Source organism: Anser anser (genome assembly GCF_964211835.1).
Source record: "Anser anser genome assembly, chromosome: 1".
NCBI classification, from domain to species: domain Eukaryota; kingdom Metazoa; phylum Chordata; class Aves; order Anseriformes; family Anatidae; genus Anser; species Anser anser.
Window position 1 is genome coordinate 197,641,243 of NC_139720.1, and position 7,515 is coordinate 197,648,757.

The following is a 7,515-nucleotide window of genomic DNA, read 5'->3' on the forward strand; positions in this document are numbered from 1 at the left end:
TCCTCAGCCACTCAGCTGAAGGGATTTGCTGCTTTCTGCAAGGACACCGACATCAAGATAAAGCATCAAAATGTTATCTCTGGGCACCAACCCCAGTGATGCAGTGCCCATGTCACAGCAGGGAGCAGGCTGGCGGTGGCCAATGTGCTACCTGTGCTTGTTGGCATTACCCGGCTTTGTGCAGCTGCAGGCCCAGGCCGGGACACAGCTGGGCCATGGCACGCTCCTGGCCCCCCTTCCTCAGCCCTCTCAATCAGAGGTTTCTGCAGCTTTCTGTGGTGTCCTGGACCTAAGGGCGAGGAACACACACAGCCGCAGACTGCACCGCACCATGGGCTCACAGGTGTGAGACACGCGTCCCACAGCCATGGATGAGGGGAGCTCCGTGCCACGCACACTCACTGTTTCTCTATATGAAGAATCTGAAAAGGAAATGCATCTCAAAAAATATATATATATATTCTAGTTCATGAACCTGTTGGCTACTTCTTCTGGTTTTGTGGTCTTTTTCAGGAAACCTTTTGGGGTTTTCCCTTACTTTCCTTATTTCTGTATTATATTCAATTTAAATATCTTCATATATTTAAAGATAAATATATATGTATATTTATGTATGTTTGTATACACATATGTATGTACATATATAAAGATATCTTTATTCATAGCAATATAGATGTATGTGCATGTATAAACACATCTAAAGTGTATCTGTATTAAAATATCTATTTGTGCATAACTGTATACTCATATATATATGTACAGAAGAATCTCTATATAAATCTGTATGTTGTTGTGGGTGAGCACACACTGATGTACAAGGAGTGGGAAGACAATCAAAAGGTGCTCTGAGATCACAATTGCATAACAGTTTCCAAACAGGGCATCCAGCCAGCCAGAGAGCAGTATGGAAATGTCCTGTGTGAGCGTCCCAATATTTCATTATGTAGTTTAAAATAAAAAAAACAGCTTCTCAGCCAATTGTAAGTCCAAATCAATAATAATAATACAGTACCGGTGTCTTAATGATATCTTAATAACATCTCAAAGTCATGGTAGAATCTTAGTTTAACCAATGTATATAAGCCATTTTGTTGTGATCCAGATGTCACTGGGGTTGGCCATGCCATGAGAGCCAGCACAGTGCCCTTTTAATTCCTACGGAATGGGATCTCATTTGCTGCCTTTCTACAGTTCTTTTTGTTATTATTTGAACTAATGAGACCACTAATTGAATAATAAGATGGAACTAACTACAGAATTACAATATGGTCTATAAGAGACTCAGAGCCTTAAATTCATGGGTGATTTAACATCTGTGCTATTGTTTCCCTCTGCTCTGATATTTTGAGCCAGACCTCTCTCAAAAATGTCAATGCTTATAAGGGAAGTGCATAGAAGTCATGTTTGCAAAGCCAAGTGTGACATCCTTATGCTCCTCAAAGTGTCAAGAAAAAATATTGGTTTAACATAGGAATATTTTTATAAAAGGATCTATCATGATCAATATTAGTCATGTTTCAAAACCGTGCTATGAAATACTCTTGCTTTTTGCTCTTTAAAGGGAAGGGCATGCCGACTTGTGAGATGATACATGCTCCAGTTCATAGTAAGTTTGAGATAACAAGAACTCTGGACCTAAGTAGTTTGGAATCAAGATTTATGTCACTAGGATGACTGCAAAAAGCTGCCAGAAGCACCAGGGAGACCTTGCCATATTAAGCAAAGAGCATCCCAAAGCAAACAGGTCCTATGACCAGCACACCCCTTTGCAGCTAGCCAACTCCTTTGGACTCTGACATCAGTGAAAGATACTTGCCTCATTTCTTTTTATTAAACGTCATTAAAATAACCTACTCTTACTTTATTACTATTTAATTTTAATGATTTATTATTTACTATTTCCTCAACTCTGTATATGATTGCTCAAAATAAAAGGTAGAAATCATTGCCATGATCATCACAGTATTCAGCTGTGGAAAGAAAGATACTGTATTGTATAAAGAAAGATACAAAAAAAATTGTACAAAGAAAGAACTGTGGAAAGAAAGATACTGTATTGTTTTACAGAACATGCCATATACAGAAATATTAAAAAACTTCATTTTTATTGAAGTGTGTTCTGCACACTCCTTCTGTTTCTATTTCAAATTATTTTTTGTTTTATTTTAATCTTGAGATTTCTACTCAGTGAATGTCCTTGATGGCACTAATTTTCTAGCATGCTTGCTATGAGGTCAGGTTAGTGTGTCTGGAACCAGGATCTCTTCACATGTTTAGTTTTATATGGTGATCATATTTAACTTTCTGGAACATCTGTTTCATAAAAATTAACATAACAGTGTGTTCATAACAGGCCTGTATGAATGTGTAATGGAAACAAAGAGAGAACTAGCACCCTCCCTTTCCTGAACATGACACAAGCAGCCAAAAATGAACCATTGAGCACAAGCAGGCACCCCTGAGGGCAGACAGACCCAGCCCCAGTACAAATACAGAAGAGCGAAATGCTCCTTGCAACAGCAGCAGCCACACAAGACCCGCAGAGACCACAACGAGGGCTCAGGCACTTTTTATCTCATGATGCTGTAATAACGCAGAGGCAAACCAATAGATTTATGAGAAAATCAGGACAGTTCTAGCAATGGATGCCCATCGTTAGCAGCCTCACTCCACTGGACTGAATGCTTCCCAGCAACAGTCCCTCTTTTAGTAAAATATTACTGCTTAAATTGCATCAAATCAACGTGGATTTAAAATGTTTTGAGGGACCCCTTTATTCCATACATATCTTTCAAACATCACTTACAAAGGCATGATGGACTCCCTTGATATTTAATACAGAAGTACTCTGGTCCAGAATTCCACTTACTGGAATTAGAAGGAAAAGCATTTGGATATATTAATCTCTTGTCAAATATCATACAACAGTAAATTCTGTGAGGGAGTACAGCCAGTTTCTCAGAAGCTGTGATTAAAAATATATTTTTAAGGTTTATCTAGAAACATAAGCATACTCCAGTATATGTATCATGAGATTAGCATCAAAATGAGAAAAGAAAACAATTATATTTCATGGGAGTACCAAACAGAAACCATCTGACCGAAACAGAGACAGACAAATTAATCCCTGAATCACATTGGTGTAAGCCCAGAAAGACTCCAGTAAGATTTATAAAAGTCATCCTGGATTTACTACAGACAACACAGAATAAAATTTAGCCTATAATATTGATAATAAAAACAACACTTCCTGACATTTTTATTCTATACTTTAAAGTATTTACAAGGAATTTTTTTTGTCCATTCAAACATATCTCAGTACAATCAAATGTGTCACATTGCCTATCCTTCCCATGTTTCCAAAAGGTTAATGTACTGTAAATAGCTCTGCTTCAGGGGAAAAAGAACTTCCCCATAGATCTTTCTCCCACATGAAGAGGAAACTATGACTTACTAGAATTTCTAAAATTACGAAACTCATTCAGCAAAAAGGAATTTTGACTGATTGTCAGTTAGTTCATTAAAGCATTGACTTTCAGAAGTGGTCAGTATCTAGTCAGCCTCAGGAGAGCTGAGGATGCTTGAGGTGTTTTTTCTCACTTTTTTTTTTTTTCATAGTACTCTAAACTGAGGCTCCAATACTTGTACTGAATTTTAGACACTACATTTTAAAAGGCTACTCTTAATATTGTTTTGGTTTTTGTTTTGTTTTACAAATTGCATTGCTTCTGTTTCTTCTGGCTAATAAGGCAGCTTTTCCCCTTCCTTCAGTCTGCTCTCCCAGAGGCCCAACCAGTGTCACTCATGGCTCGGCTCTGGCCCGCGGCGAGTCCCTTTTGGAGCTGTCTGGAGCTGGCTCTGATCTGACCTGGGGCAGCTGCTGGGCTCTGCTCACAGAGGCCACCCCTGCAGCCCCCCACTACCAAAACCTTGCCAGGTAAACCTGATACACTTCCTCTCTTTCCATCTATGTAGACACACATCTATGTCCAAGTCTGAATCAGATCCCAGAAGCCAGGTGGGGTTAGTTTTAACCAGCTCTAGGACAGACATGCTCAAGAGGCACCTGCCCAAAACAGAAGGAAGCACCGTTGTCCATGGTCCATAGGTAAACCTCGCTGTCCAGGACAGTGTGGAACCAAAGTACAGTTGCACCAAGGGCCGTTCTTAGCTGTTCCTCAACTCCACCAATCTGGCCAGGTTCCAAAATCAGCTACTACATTTTGTACCACTGAAATTCACCTGAAGTTCCAGTTACCTGTATTTATTTTTAATATTTCCTGTTTTATGTCATTAGAGACAGCTGTGGCATCACCTCTGTAGGTGGCTGCAGTGCGCTTAGCCAACAACCCCCTGCTTCCGTCACAGCACAGCAGGGAGAAGTTACCTCTCTTAAACTCCCACTCACCACCAAAGTATGTGAGCTTTCACTGTAAACTGAATAGTCAAAATAAGATGTCTGCTACATTTGAGTTTTATAAAGTGCTGTGATCTGTACAGAAAAACTGCTGTACATGATGTATTTTTACCATTAAAATTACCCATCAGTTATGACTGGAAATGTTTTCCTTCTGATAAGCCAGTACATTATACAAGAGGAAGCTAGCTGTTGTAGTCAGTATCTTACTCATCAGTATGTAAAACAACAGCAAACAGTGGATAAGAACTAAACAGGTGTGGTTCCCATGTTCCTGGTAATACATAAGCAAGACTCCTGAGCATCCTCCATAGCAGGCTCCATGTACCTGTACCAGATTTCTGGTTGAAAGGATCTATATATCAGGACCTGCATGCAAAGCTAACTGCCAGGCACAGGATCCACTGAGATATAACAATGTGGTGTTAGTACAGAAATCCATATATGAGATAGCATCATAGAGTTTGCAGAACAGAAAAGCCAGCAGGAGGTTCATACTTATACTGAGTATAATGCAGTGATGAATAATCCGCTGCATGGCTTGGAAAATTTAAGGCTATCCAGGAATAGAAACTTCATGGAGTAAAAGGCTTTCCAAACAATGATGTATACAGATCTTTCTGACTGAAATAGTTGCATTATGGTTTGTTTTCGTCACAGTTGTTCACTCTTAGACCAACAGAGAGCTCAGGGAAATGCGTTTTCATTCAGAGTGTGCTGCTGCTTCATGTGGGAACTGCTGCTCAACAAAATACAGCTAATCCTGATAACATCGATATAATTAAGAACACGATCCCTTACTCTTTGAAAAGTATGAATGAAGAAACCCAAGCAAATGCAGATTGGCTAACACTGATTAAATAGTTTGGTCTACCTTGGTTCTTACCTCACTTAAGAGGTAGATTTCTACAGAGCATAAGTGTAACATTTGCAACACCAAGAAGCATGAATTAAAGTTACTCTTGCTAGTATTTCAGCAAAACATGTTGCATATTCCTGTATTTTCCTAAATAGAAACACTTTGCTGAGCTAGCAATGTCACTCTGATGTCTCAGAGTACAAAAGCAACAGGATTTGTAAAGCACGGTGTCATCTATTATGTTTGGAACAACACCTTTGGGGGTGGGGAATAAAAACTCTTACATGTTGGATCCAGACACAGCAGACATCAAACTAAGTACAGGCTGTGAATGACTGCTCTAGGTGTAACCTAAATTAGTATTACTCAAGCATTGCGAGAGAGGAAGACAGCTGATTAAGTAGGAATTAAGTAAGATTAACCAGGAGAGATGACACTCTATGAGATGTAGGAAAACTACAGTGGTCATAAAGCTTTCATCGAGTAAATACTGAGTCCAAGGTTTTGAATACAGTTTGCTGTTTTAGGTCCTTACAAACAGCTGTGGCATCATCTCCGTGAGGTGGCTGCATTGTGCTTAGCCAACAACCCCATGTTTCCATCACAACACAGCGGCGAGAAGTCATGTATCTTAAACTCCCACTCACCACCAAAGCACCTGTGAGCTTTCACTGTAAACCAAATAGCCAAATTAAGAAGTCTACCACAATTGATTTTCATAAAGTGTTTTGATCTGCATGGAAAAACTGCTACATAAGAGGAAACTGATATTACTCAAAGATCTTGAGAGGAAGACAGCTGAAAAGGAGAGATGACAATCTATGGAATGTTGTTCTACACCTGCCTGAATCGTGAGTGCACTACTGAGCCTTAACTGATGGCAACAAACCCTGACCAGCCTCGCCTGGAACTCCCATCCACATGCCATGTGCTCATTCATTCAGGACCTCTATTTCAACTCAGGCCTGGGCCATCAGTCCTTGCTAGACCTACCTGAGAGCTGTGCCTGTCCCCAGCCACCCTCAGTGACTGACAACGGGGGCAGCATTATGTCTGGCCCTGTCCCCTGCATTGACCTCGGACCTGTGTCGTAGCCTTGTTTCCGAGCCACGTCCATTCCCAGCTGGGCTCCCCGGATCAGGCTCATCACGTTGCCTCGTCTGAGACCAGGGCTGATCACCTGGAACTACTACCACCCTGCTCAGGTCCAGCCTGTGCTGAGGTCACCCATAGCACCCGTTACCTGCACTAGGGATAGCCCTGTTCTTGCTGCTCCCTGACATGGAATACCACATACAAAATTTAGGAAGAGAAAAAAAGAAAACCCTCACTTATTTTTATTTGGGAATCTAGATGAGAAATCATTTATCACACCATGTACCAAAAGAAGATGGTAACTTTCAGTAGATTTTCCTAGAACATTTCTTTCTTCTCAGCACATGAACAGTTCTCAGCCACCCCCAGACATATTGTCAGAAATTCACTTCCCACAGGACTATGAACATCAAATAGAATTTGACCAAGCCAAAATGACAAACACCAAGTTTTCCACCACCTCTGTCTTTACACAGCAGAGCTCACGCTATTTTTCAGCGCATCTCAGCTCCTGCTAACTCATTGCTTCTTCCAGAGTTATATTTCTATCTTTCACAAGTCTATGACTTCTTTTTATTCTATGTATTTTGACTACTCTTCTCTTGCAGATATACAAGTTGAGCAATGTTAATTAGGCTAGTCCCAAAATAAATTGTTTCCAGTCTGTTCTAAGTCTGATGTTTGCCAGAGTTGTGCAAGAGCTGAAGGAGGACTTACATAATTAATACCTTTATCCTCTAAATACATGTTAGATTAATAAAAAACTCTCATTACAAGCTTTGCTTCTATAACCACAAGCCCTTATACTTAATAACATATGTATTATTAGCTTTACCGGAGTTAGGCTAGCTGCAGATATTATTCCTACTGCCATGATAAAGAAAAGCTTTGGGGTTTTGAGGGAATCATTTCAGAAAATTCACAGGAAAAAGGCTCACGTTGGTCTTCAGTTACCTTACTCGGGAGAACTACATGGGAAGCAACGCGAAACAAAGGCATAAGAAAATGCCCAAAGTATAACACATATTACCTACTTTCACCAAATGCAAGGCCTTTATTCAACATTTTAGTTTACCACTCTCTTGCTGAGACTTACAGAGCAAATGCATGTGAAAGGGTAACTCCATTATAAGGAAGTGACCCA